This window comes from Delphinapterus leucas, chromosome 14, assembly GCF_059928025.1.
Source record: "Delphinapterus leucas isolate spDelLeu-1000000601 "Yukka" chromosome 14, BTC_Dleu_Yukka2, whole genome shotgun sequence".
Classification (NCBI taxonomy): domain Eukaryota; kingdom Metazoa; phylum Chordata; class Mammalia; order Artiodactyla; family Monodontidae; genus Delphinapterus; species Delphinapterus leucas.
The window spans coordinates 46,665,652-46,678,643 of NC_143142.1; the positions used below are offsets into that span (position 1 = coordinate 46,665,652).

The window sequence follows — 12,992 nt, forward strand, 5'->3', positions numbered from 1 at the left end:
AATAATTACAGACTACCTGCCACTCTTTGGGGGGCAACTTGAGCCATGGTATTGGGTCTGTCTGGTCACAGAAGTGGGAAGGGATATTTTCAAGGGAGACAAAGCTGGTGGAGCATGAGAATTCAAGCTGGCATTGACAATGATCATTGCTACAGAAGCTGTGTAGCTGATAGCTTAGGTCAGCTCATTGCACGGGACTGCTCAGGCTTCATCATGGGGAGCAGAGCCCTGTGTTCCTGTGGGTTTACCCTCTGGTCCAGCAAGAGCAGCTTCCTGGTGCCCCCCCCAGGAGGCTACTCCAACGTCTCAATGGCCCTGGCTGTCCCTTGAGCCTCCTGATGATTTTGCTGACTCTCTTTACTTCTCAAAGCTGCCCCTCATTCCATGCAAACTCCCATTAGGACATATTGTCTTATTCTCCTCGGGTAGTGGCCCCCTCTGCCTCTTCTTCACTTATTTCCTTTAACACAGAGAACGTTACCAATTTGCCTGGATCCTTGTAGTTTTTGCCCTCTTATGCATCTATTCCCCTCATTCCCCCTACAGAGCCTCACAACATGTCCTCAAATTAATATTTTCTGATCTGCATTCTTACCCCAATTTCTTCACCACTTTACTTCCTCTTAGCAGAGGAATCTGTGTAGTCCTTTTTACACTAATTCGGATCGTATGATTGAAGCACTTTTTATCAACCTCCCGTCACTTGCTGACACAACACAAACTGTCAGTAAATGATTGACAAGACAGTCTATTCTCTTATAATTAAAGCAGATTATAGAGCATTTCTTACCGTAGTTCAATTTTGCAACTACAGCATAAATTCTGTGAGCACAGGCGAGGAGAAGCATATTTTTATCTATAAGTCAAAGCTACTTCCCAAGTAATTTTCAAGGCTTATAAACCTCCAAATTCATCGGCAAGATTGATGGCAATATATCAGTCATTAAGAAATTTCTCCGTTACAAATGAAATTCATGATTTGATGTCACGATAATTGCTTCATGACATCATATAATTAAGTGGCACAGGGGAGGAGGATATGGAGCCAGCATGTTTGATGTAAATTCCTTCCCGTGCACACCACTGTCATTTCATACCCTAGCAACTGAACTTGACAGGCAGTCGAAAACAGACGGCAAGTTTCTTTAAAAATATAATGATCCCTAACAATGTTCACCTCTTAACGAACTTTGAGAAAAAAGGATGAAACATATTTCATTGTTGGTGCCTGGTACACAGCAGTCACTTAATAATTACTTATCACATAAAGTCTTGAAACCTGAGACTTTCCATTGTGTCATTCCATTCTGCCTAGAACAGTAATATAAACCTCCCCTCTTTCTGGGACTAAAACCTAACTTTTCAGGGCCAGCAGATTACCTAATTTCTTTCCAGTTAACTCCCATCTTTGGTTGTTGAATGGTCATAGATAAATTGTCTTTTTGGTTCTGCCTGTAATTATAGAACTTTAAGCAACTTTCTGGGCTTCACAGATTAAATGAGAAGGTTCACTGGAAGGTCATAACTCCGAGCTTTAACATGTTAACGTGTGTTATTTTCTGAGACTGTCAGTGTCACATGCCAGGAGGTGCCAATCTCATCTCTTCTTAGTTCTCTGTACCTCTTCCTTCCCTGTCCTCCCCTTCACCCTCATGCTCTCTCTTCCCACCTTCCCACACCCCAAAATGGATAAAGCTAAATTCTTAACATATTGCTAGTAATACAGACTCTCAGGGGTCCTCAGTCCTGGACATGAGAAATCAGAGTTGGGAATTCCTGCTCTGATTCCTAGGATTACAAACCTGTTATAAAATCACGAACGTACCAAGGAGTGATAAAATTGTTAATGCGGTGATGGTGGGAGGGGTATGTGTGGCAGAGAGGATGGTGGGAGGGGATAGGGGAGAACTTGGGTAGCAAGTTGACTGAACTGAGTACAGGTCCCAGGACAGCAGGAGAGACTGGGTTACCTCAGGTAGGTTTGTCAAATATTCAATGAGACATAGGAGACAAAGCAGATTTATTATATTGAAATTCATTTTAACCTACTTCACAATTTTGCCTAAGGCCAGCTGTAGTCATCCATTCATGTCTACTAGAAGTTAAACGCATCCCAGAGATAAAGACACCTCACGAGCTGGGTCTAAGTATTGTATTTCTTCTAATTAAAAGTAGGATTCTTCAGAAACAGACTCACAGACATAGAGAGCAGACTTGTGGTTGCCAAGGGGGATGGGTGAAGGGAGAGGGATGGACTGGGAAATTGGGTTTGGTAGATGCAAACTATTACATTTAGAATGGATAAACACCAAGGTCCTACTGTATAGCACAGGTCCAATCTCCTGGGATAAACCATAATGGAAAAGAATATTTTTAAAAAGAATGTCTATATGCGTAAAACTGAGTCACTTTGCTGTACAGCAGAGATTGACACAACATTGTAAATCAGCTATACTTCAATAAAAATAAATTTTAAAAATAAAAATAGGATTCTCTGGAAAAAGCAAATTATAAATACAGACAGGTCTTTATGTGTGTCCTTTAAACACGTAATTACCAAGAGCACAAGATAAATGAGAAAATATTTATTTGCTCAGTTCATCTCTCCAAAATATCACCTTTTAATAAAGCAAAGGTAAATTTATTAGAACTTTCTGCCAAAGAGAGAAGACAATCTTGACAATCTTAGCAGCATCTCAGAAGGGGGAACTCAGAAGTGAGATATTTATACGGCTCTGGGGTCTGAGCTCAAGTGTTTTAAGATGGGTCTTCAAGGCAGGGAACTTTATATCTGTTTATATTATACATAAAGTTTATTTTTACATGTAATATATAAATGTTACTTTATTATTACTTTATTAATTTGTTTATATTTAGGTTGGTGGACACAGCAAAGCAAGGGTCTTGAATAAGTAACCTGTGGTTAATAAACAAGATTTTGCCCAGGTAAGCAATCTATTATCTCCAATAACTTGGTTTATGGGAATTTCCTGAAGCAAACAGTGAAGTTATTTATTGGTTTGTTCTGAAGAAGTGTTTTCAGGAACAAACAACTAAGTCATGTTGATGCAGGAAGGCTAAAGTTTTAGGTAAATCACATTGACACACTTAGAACAAGAATGTCTTAAAGAAGGAGGAAGGAAACTTTTAGAGGTGACGGTTTTGTTTATGGCATTGGTTATAGTCATGGTTTCACAGGTTTACACTTACCTGCAAACTCATCAAGATGTATATATTAAATAAGAACAGCTTTTTGTATGTCAATCATACCTCAATTTTAAAAATAATTTCTTTTAAGTATGTGCCTTTGTTATAATTAATGGGTAAACAAGGTAGAAAAGACACATGGAGAATCTAAGAGCAGCTAAATTGTTCCACATGAGAAAGAGCTTGGAGATACCCATGGAGAAGAAATCTGGGAAACAGAGAGAGTAGGAAGAGCTTGATGAAGCTGGGACTGGGAGTCAAGAGGAGGAAACTAGTTTGGTGGCAAAGAGCAGAGTGTATGGGCCTCCCTGGTGGCGCAGTGGTTAAGAATCCACCTGCAAATGCAGGGGACATGGATTCGATCCCTGGTCGGGGAAGATCCCACAGAGGAACTAAGCCCATGCGTCACAACTACTAAGCCTGCGCTCTAGAGCCCACAAGCTACAACTACTGAGCCCGCGTGCCACAACTACTGAAGCCCATGTGCCTAGAGGCCGTGCTCTGCAACAAGAGAAGGCACCGCAATGAGAAGCCCACACACCGCAACTAAGAGTAGTCCCCGCTCGCCGCAACTAGAGAAAGCCTGTGCGCAGCAACGAAGACACAACACAGACAAGAAAGAAAGAAAGAAAGAAAGAAAGATAGAGAAAGCCTGCGCGCAGCAACGAAGACACAAAACAGACAAGAAAGAAGAAAGAAAGAAAGAAAGAAGAAAGAAAGAAAATAAATTTAAAAAAAAAGAGCAGCTTGTAGAATAGAAAGACAGGGGAGGAAGTAGATAGGAGAGCTACTGTGGAGAGTGGAAGAGTTATTTAAATACTAGTACTAGTATTTAAATTAAATACAATTATATTAAAATTAAATTCAATTATATGAAAATGCAATATAAATTCCAGATTCTCAAGAAATGTTTGGTAAAGCCAAACACTGGAGCCCAGTTTGTGTTTCTTTTATATGTGTAACCATTCAGAAACTGGTCTCGTGAGGGATGGGACTTTTAGGTCCCACTGGCTGGACTCCAATGTTCAGATGCCAGGAAATGTTTACATGGTGGTTGTCCTTTAAAAACAGTAACAACATGGATGAAACTGGAGGGCATTATGTTAAATGAAATAATCCAGGCAAAGACAAACGCTGCATGGTATCACTTATGTGTGGAATCTAAAAAAGCAAGGAAAGAAAAGAAAATCAGACTTATAGAAACAGAGTGGAAAAGTGGTTGCCAGGAGCTGGGGGTCGGGCAAAGAGGGACAGCTTGGTAAAAGGGCACAAGCTTTCAGTATAAGGTGAATAAGGTCTGAGGATTTAATGTAAAACATGGTGACTAGAGTGGATAATACTGTATTACATAATTGAAATTTGCTAAAAGAATAGAACTTAAATGTTCTCACCAAAAAAACAAAAGTGGGGCTTCCCTGGTGGCACAGTGGTTGAGAGTCTGCCTGCCAATGCAGGGGACACGGGTTCGTGCCCCCGTCTGGGAAGATCTCACATGCCGTGGAGCGGCTGGGCCTGTGAGCCATGGCCGCTGAGCCTGCGCTCCGCAACGGGAGAGGCCACAACAGTGAGAGGCCCGTGTACCGCAAAAAAAAAAAAAAAAAAAAGCAAAATGATGGTGATGGATGTGCTCATTAACCTGATGTGGGGAATCCTTTCACAAGGTATATGTATATCATCACATTGTACACATTGGAAATATTTGATAAAAACAATAATATTAAGTATGAGGGACAATTTTAAAAATTTAAAGCATTTATTAAAAAATATTTAAAAATTTTAAATACAAAATAAAAGCAGTAAAGATTGCAAGTCTAAGTCATCCTTCAATAAAAATATGTCAGGTTAGAAATATTTCAATTTTTTAAAAAAGCAGCACTCCCCCAAAAAAACCCTTGTAATAAAAATATTTCTAAGAAAAAAAAGAAAGAAAATGTCAGCTGGTAGACTCTAAATTCACCCTGAGAGGCTCTGACAGCAAATGGGATGAAATTTGGTGTCTAAAGATAGAAACTTTGATCATAGTTATCAGCATAACCAGTCAAGAAGAAAAAGAGACCTCAAAGAGTAGAGGAAATAAAATGGACAAAATAAAGTAAGATTATTATATCCAGACAGTGAAACCATTCGAGAAAAATCAAAATAACAGATCAAGACCAGAAAGGAAGAATTAGATATCTGAAAGGTAGACTCCGTTTCCAAACTAGAAAGATATTGGGAGAAATACAAAAGGTGAGATAAAAAGAAAAGGGCATTATAACAATAGTTTCCTGACTTGAAACGCTGTCATTAGTAGATGCCTAGGTACTTCTTCGCCATTTAGGTAACTTCTTCGCCATTTTATTTCATTAATAACTCAGAACAACCACTTGCAGTAAATATTACACCATTTTTCAGATGAAAATCCCAAGGGTCACTTCCTTGATATCATATAGCTTTGTAGTAGTGGAGTTAGCACTTGAATACGGATGAGTCATTCTAAATCTTGTGTTCCTTACTACTTACGGTCTGTACTGTTATTTTGGTGTGTTGTTATAGGAATACCTGGGTGAGGTTTATTGTCGTGAACTACAGATTCTGATGGGAAGAAAAAGGTTTTCCCTAGCTCACAAATATCAGGCGCCATTGTACCAACAGAAGGTCAACTAAGCCTTGTGATGCTAGATGAACTCAGACCCGTCTCATCAAATCAAAACATAAAATTAGTCTGAACGAACTCCCACAAAATGACTGCCTAATACGTGAGAAGACTTCCTTTTAAACAAGCATGGCAATATCTTCTAAATAAGCCAGATATAATTAAAACCAGAGTAATCCAAGGATAACTAAAAGCCAACAAATCCCTAGATATGAAAAGGTATAGACACTACAAGTGTTTCTTACATCACTAACCTCCTCCACATGAAGATGTGCTCCCTGTTGTTTTCCTAATGAAATGTTACTGAAACTTCTTTTAAATTATCATTTTTTTCAAATTAGAATACACATACCAAGAAAAGAGGATTTTAGTGCAATCTTTCAGGAAAACAAAACAAACATTATATCCAGGAGCACAAAACCTGGGAGTTCATAGTCAGCCACTTAAGCCTTGGAATATTTTCTTTAAAAAAAAAAAAAAAAATGATGGTAAGGAAAAGATGAGTAAAAGGTAAAAAGTTCTATATACTGCATATAATTCACCTGAGGAAAAAAGTGTCAGGATTTAAGAGGCATAAATTAAATAACCTTGAAGCCCATTTTGCCCTAGAACTATCGGGATGTTTTCAGGGAGCGTCAGACGCTTATGTTTCCTGTGTGTGTATAAGAGATGAGCGGAAACAAAAATAACCTCCCTCCCAGGACCAGTGGAAGACATCAGCCGCAAAGTAGGTCATAGCCCCAGGCTACACCGCCCACTGATGTGCGCTACCCACTGTAAATGGAATCAAATGACAGGCTTTCTTGGGATCAAATGATGGCGTTTCACTGCCCATTCCACTAACACATTCCTATAGTGAACTGCTCCTGAATGAATCCTATAAACCCCTGAGTCCTCTTTAAGTTTTAGTGAAAAGAAATAAAACCTTTTCACAGAAGGAGAAAGGAGTTTCCAGCACTCATACTAAGACTGATTTTGGTAGCAATGATTTTCATTCGAAATTTAATTGCTGTGTATTCAAATAGTAGCACTGTTGGGGGCTGAAAGATATACTTGTTTTCTTTGGTTTGCTTTGCTTTTTCTCCGACATTGATAGTGATTTCTCACTTTTACTATAGCCCTTCTGTCGAGATGTTGGCGATCAGATTGCTGTGAAAAACAGAATTAAAGAGATATGCTTACAGTCTCATGAGTGAGAGAACATTGCCTATTCTCCATCTATCCTCCACACTAGAGCCAAGGTGATCATCTTACTAACAAACCTAACCACATTTTCTCCCCGCTTAAATCTTTAAGTGATTTTCCATCTGAAAGATAAAGGTCCCTCATGATCTGATGTCTCCCTACCCTTGGGCCTACTGCCAACACATTTCAAAAGGCACCCTTTGCAACAGCCCCATAACAAACTACTCGTGGTCTCCAGAATTAAGGATAACTTGCTAGCTGACACTTCTTTGCCTTTATATCGTTATTCCCTCTGCCTAAAGTGTCCTTCCTTCTACCTCCTACTTAGCTTCTGGGAGCCTTTCCTAAATCCTCAATCTAAACGAGGACCCCTTCTCCCTACCACACTCTATACACACCACAGCATGGCCTGTGGCACACTCTACTGTATCCACAGTTCACTTTGTTTAGTTTTGTGAAGACACAGTTCACTTCTCATGTAACTATGTATCCCCAAGGTCTCAGCACTTGCTTAGGTCTTCATCTGCTGAAGAATGTTGATGGCTCCTGTATTACCTGTGGGTTGTGGTTGCGAAAGAAAAAATACAAGCTGATGCAAGCAAATCTTGGGGGGAAAGGAAAGGAAAGGAAAGGCAAGGAAAGAAAGGAAAGGAAAGGAAAAGAAAGGAAGGAAAGGAAAGGAAGGAAAGGAAAGGAAAGGAAAGGAAGAAAAGGAAATGAAAGGAAAGGAAGGAAAGGAAAGGAAGGAAAGGAAAGGAAAGGAAAGGAAAGGAAAGGAAAGGAAAGGAAGGAAAGGAAAAGAAAGGAAAGGAAGGAAAGGAAAAGAAAGGAAAGGAAAGGAAAGGAAGGAAAGGAAGGAAAGGAAAGGAAGGAAAGGAAAGGAAAGGAAGGAAAGGAAAGGAAAGGAAGGAAAGGAAAAGAAAGGAAAGGAAGGAAAGGAAAAGAAAGGAAAGGAAGGAAAGGAAAAGAAAGGAAAGGAAGGAAAGGAAAGGAAAGGAAGGAAAGGGAAGGAAAGGAAAGGAAAGGAGGAAGGAAGGAAGAGAGAAGAAAGGGAGGGAGGGAGAGAGAAAGGAAGGAAGGAAGGAAGGAAGGAAGAAAGAAGGGGAGGCAGGGAGGCAGGGAGGGAGGGAAGGAAGGAAGAGAGAAGAAAGGGAGGGAGGGAGAGAGAAAGAAAGGAAGGAAGGAAGAAGGGGAGGCAGGGAGGGAGAGAGGGAGGGAAGGAAGGAAGAGAGAAGAAAGGGACGGAGGGAGAGAAAAAGAAAGAAAGGAAGGAAGGAAGGAAAGAAAGAAAGAAAGGAGGGAGGGAGGAAGGAAGGAAGGAAGAAGGGGAGGCAGGGAGGGAGGGAGGGTAGGAAGGAAGAGAGAAGAAAGGGAGGGAGGGAGAGAGAAAGAAAGGAAGGAAGGAAAGAAGGAAGGAAGGAAGGAAGGAAGGAAGGAAGGAAGGAAGGAAGGAAGGAAGGAAGGAAGGAAGGAAGGAAAAGAAAGAAAAGGGTGTCAGGCTTGGCTAGATGCAGACTCACGTATGTCAGCAGGAGCTGTCTGTCTCCTTCCTCTGATTGCATAGTCCTGTGTTGACTCTCTCTCTGTGGTGGAATGATGGCCAACAGCAGCTTCAGGTGTACAACCTGTTGGTTTGGCTATTTCATCTGACATAGATTCTCTTTCCTAATAGCTCCAGAAAAGCCTTGGGGTTGCGACTCCCTGGCCTACCTTGTGTCACATATCCCACCTGAACCAGTGACTCTGGCCGTGAGAATGGAATGCACTGCTTGTCCATGCCTGATTATCAGACCCACCCTGAAAAGTAGATGGGAGGTGAGAGAGAGCATCGGCCTCATCCAGACCTCGAGGAGAGGGCAGTGATGTGCAGAGGTCAACACCACAGGTGCTGGAGCTTGGCACCTGGGTTCAGATCCATACTGACCAGCTATGTGAACTTGGGCAAGTTACTTAATCTCAATTTTGTAAGTGGGGCTCATAGGAAATGTCAACACCTATAATAACCCAGCTCTGTCTTTCTTGCAATGCAAGATATCAACAGCACAATTTCTCTCCTTCTAGACCACAAGTCAGAAATCATTTTACCCAGAATGTTCTTAATCAGAAAAGCACAATTACTTTGGAGCATTCTTGATGTTATTGGCAAGAGAGGAAAAAGAGAGAAAATATATATATATACCAGCTGTGACAGAGTTCCAGCTCAGTATCTCCACTGTTCATGGACTTTTCCCCATGCAAGACAGCAACTGAAGAAAATCCAAGCATGATGCCCTTGGATGACATTGTTCAAAGATTTAAGGAAATTTCTTTGTACCACTTTATAAGGGAGGAGGACGTTTCCCTGGAGCCCCCTAGAAGACTTTCTCTTATTTCTCCTTGGCCACATACCTACCCCCGGTCAGTCACTGACAAAGAAAATGGAATCCCCCCATTAGCTGAGACCAGCCTCGGCACATGACACTCAGAGCAAATTTAGTGGCCATAACCAAAATGTACATGAATGAGCTGTGGCTGTGTTCCAAGAAGACTTAATTTATTGACATCGAAATTTGAATTTCATACAATTTTATGTGTATGATATGTTATTCTTATTTTGATTTTTTCCCATTTAAAAATGTAAAAACCATTCTTAGTTCACAAAGAATGCAAGCTACAAAACAGGGATCGGGCTGGATTTGGCCCATGGGTTGTGGTTTGCCGGCCCCTGGCGTATGTGTAACCAGACCCAAGTAGGACCAAAAGGCACAGCGAACTGTCCGAACACAGCCAGTGGCTCAGGCTCCCGTGGGGCCTGCTGCTTTCCCTTCTCTCCTTCAATCTTCTCTGTGATGAGTTAACTGAAGAGAAGAAGATGTGGGCGGAGCTGCAGGGTGTGGTAGCTCCAGGAAGACGTGGATGGCTGCTGCGTTGCAACCCCACTGCTTCGAATTTGTGGATCTGGAAAAGACTTGACACAGCCCTGCAGTCCAGTGCTTCTCAGACTTCAGCCTGTGTAATCATGTCCTGCGGTGCCTGTTCATTTTAAAGTTTTTTTTTTTTAATGCAGTATAGTTGATCTGTGGTGCCTGTTTAAAATGCAGATTCCAGGCCCTGCCCCTGAGTTCTAATTCAGTAGATCTGGGTAGGACCTACGGATGTGCTTTGTTTTTTTTTTTTTTGGTTGTTTAGTTTTTATTTCATAACCATGAACTTAACTTTGCAATTCAGCTTAACTTGGAGGGGGATAAGGAAAATATGGAACCCAAAGAAGTGCAATGAGAGCACAAAGATTATAGGATATTTTGAGCAGACAGGGATGAAGGGGTACTCTCTGGTGGTTAAGATAGAACACAAGTCAAATTTATTGTTAGATTTGTCCACAGTCAGCAATGGTGATCTTCTTGTTGGTCTTGCCATTCCTGGACCCAAAGCGCTCCATGGCTTCCATAATATCCATGCCCTCTTTCACCTTGCCAAAGACCACATGCTTGCCATCCAATCACTTAGTCTTGGCAGTGCAAATGAAAAACTGGGAACCGTTTGTGTTGGGGCCAGCATTTGCCATGGACAAGAAGCCAGGACCCGTATGCTTCAGGAGGAAATTCTCATCATCAAATTTCTCCCCATAGATGGACTTGCCACCAGTGCCATTATGGCGTGTGAAGTCACCACCCTGGCACATAAATCCCGGAATTATTCTGTGAAAGCAGGAACCTTTATAACCAAAGCCTTTCTCCCCAGTGCTCAGAGCACGAAAGTTTTCTGCTGTCTTTGGAACTTTGTCTGCAAACAGCTCGAAGGAGACGCGGCCCAAGGGCTCGCCGTCGACGGCGATGTCAAAGAACACGGTAGGGTTGACTGTGGTTGGGCAGCGTGGGAGGTTCCGGGGTGGCGGCGTCTGCAAAAAAGCCCGGATGTGCTTTTTTTTTTTTTTTTCAGCTTTATTGAAGTATAACTGGCAATTAAATTGTAAGATATAATTTGATATATGTATGTACTGTAAAATGATACCCCCGTGAAGTTAAACATCCATCACCTCACATATTTACCTGTGTGTGTGTGTGTGTGTGTTTGGTGAAAATATTTAAGTTCTACTTTCATAGCAAATTTCAATTATACGATACAGTGTTACCTACTATAGTCACTGGATATGCATTTTTAATAAGCCTGTGACTCTGATGGGGACCCTATCAGTCAGAAAGTTAGTGGCAGAGCTGGGACTAGAATCCTGAGTGATCTTTCAATTAGCACACTGTCTGCTAATTGAAAAGGTTAAATGTGAATATAGGCAAAAGAGACACTGATTTTGATTCTGAATGAAACTCCACGACTGAGCTCTACACGGGGCAAACCCAATGGTCAAATGCAGATACCACCTTCCCCGCCCTATAGGTTTTTGTATCTTACACAACAAAGCCCAATTTTAGTATGAATCATATGTGTTTCTAACATCTCTTCCTCTGATCAGCATATGAGTATCTTAAAAACAAGAACTGCGACTCATTCACCTTTGCAACTCCCAGTGGGAGGGCCTGTCACATAATAGGCTGCCAATAATATTTACTGGGCATATATTTGCATCAAAGTTTCCTTTCTAAAATTATTTCAAAACGGAGAAAAATTTAGAGAGCTAACTTTGCATGGTATTTTTAATCAATATTGCATGACAGTTTAATTACAGAAAACAATGTAATAATATCTTGCCAAAACTGAGCAATGTGTATAATCAAAGCAACTAAACTAATATGCAAAATAGAGTAGGTAGAGTTAACCAGCATGGCCTCAGCTTGGTAATTATTTAATTAGAAACATGTTTTTAATGAATTCCAATGCTAAATAAAGTCACCAATGATGCAATGTTTTATTTGAAGCACTAACACTCTCTTTCAAGCCAGAACTCCGGATCCTCTTTCCTTACAATTGTCAATATTTACATTTTTAATGGAATCCCTATTTGGGAAACTGACATCATAGTGAACATGAAAGGGTAAACCTCTGAGATGCTACTCCAGGAGAATCGGTCAATGGCATTACAGGGACACACCCAGGACCTGTGTAAAGGGAAACTCTATTTATAAGGGAGACCCCGACAGAAGTGACTCTTCCCCACAAAATATATAATTAGACTTGGAAATAGAACAAAGAGGTAGCACAGACATGAGGGGACTGTGACCTTGAGCAACCACTCCTTGAGCAGCTATAGAAGCAGATAACCAGAATTTTGAAAAGTATATTAGAGAGAAGCAAAGACTTCTTGGTAAAACTGAGATAAAGATTCAATTCCTAAAGTATTGATAAATGTTGATATTTGCAGATGTCAAGGCTTGAGAATTGTCTGCAAATACAAATCCACAATCTCTTCTTTGAAAACAGCTGTGTTTCAAGATTCAGAATGTTTCAGATTTTGAAAAGGAATACAGTGAAAACCCAACAAATGTAAAACGCTCCCAGCAGGAACTGTAGCAATGTCTCATAATCAAACACATTAAAACTTCTGCCACAGGGGTTCCCTGGTGGCTCAGCGGTTAAGAATCCGCCTGCCAATAAAGCAGATAGAATCCTGGTCCTGTTCATTAAGGCAGGATGGTGAACGGTGCAGTGCTGGAGCTGGTTCATATTGGCCCACAAGGGCTCACTGTCAAATTTTCAGGAATTTTTTTTTTTTTTTTTTTTTTGGCCGTGCCACACAGCTTGTGGGATTTTAGTTCCCCGACCAGGGATTGAACCCAGGCTCTCTGCAGTGAGAGCTCGGAGTTCTGATCACTGGATCACCAGGGAATTCCCAAAATTTGCAGGAATTTGGACAACTGATGGTTGAAATTCAGCCATTATTTAAAAATTAAATTATGTAAACTTAAAATTAAATTTATTTTATTAAAATCAAATATAATAAATACTCAAAACTCAAAAAAAAAAAAAAAAAACTCCACCTGCCAATGCAGGGGACACGGGTTGGAGCCCTGGTCCAGGAAGATCCCATGAGCTT

General features: G+C 40.8%; 1 pseudogene; it reads right to left on the minus strand.

Annotated features, from left to right (window-relative positions):
* Positions 1 to 10,358: 10,358 nt before the first annotated feature.
* On the minus strand, positions 10,359 to 10,896 carry LOC111181438 (peptidyl-prolyl cis-trans isomerase A pseudogene; annotated as a pseudogene).
* Positions 10,897 to 12,992: the final 2,096 nt, after the last annotated feature.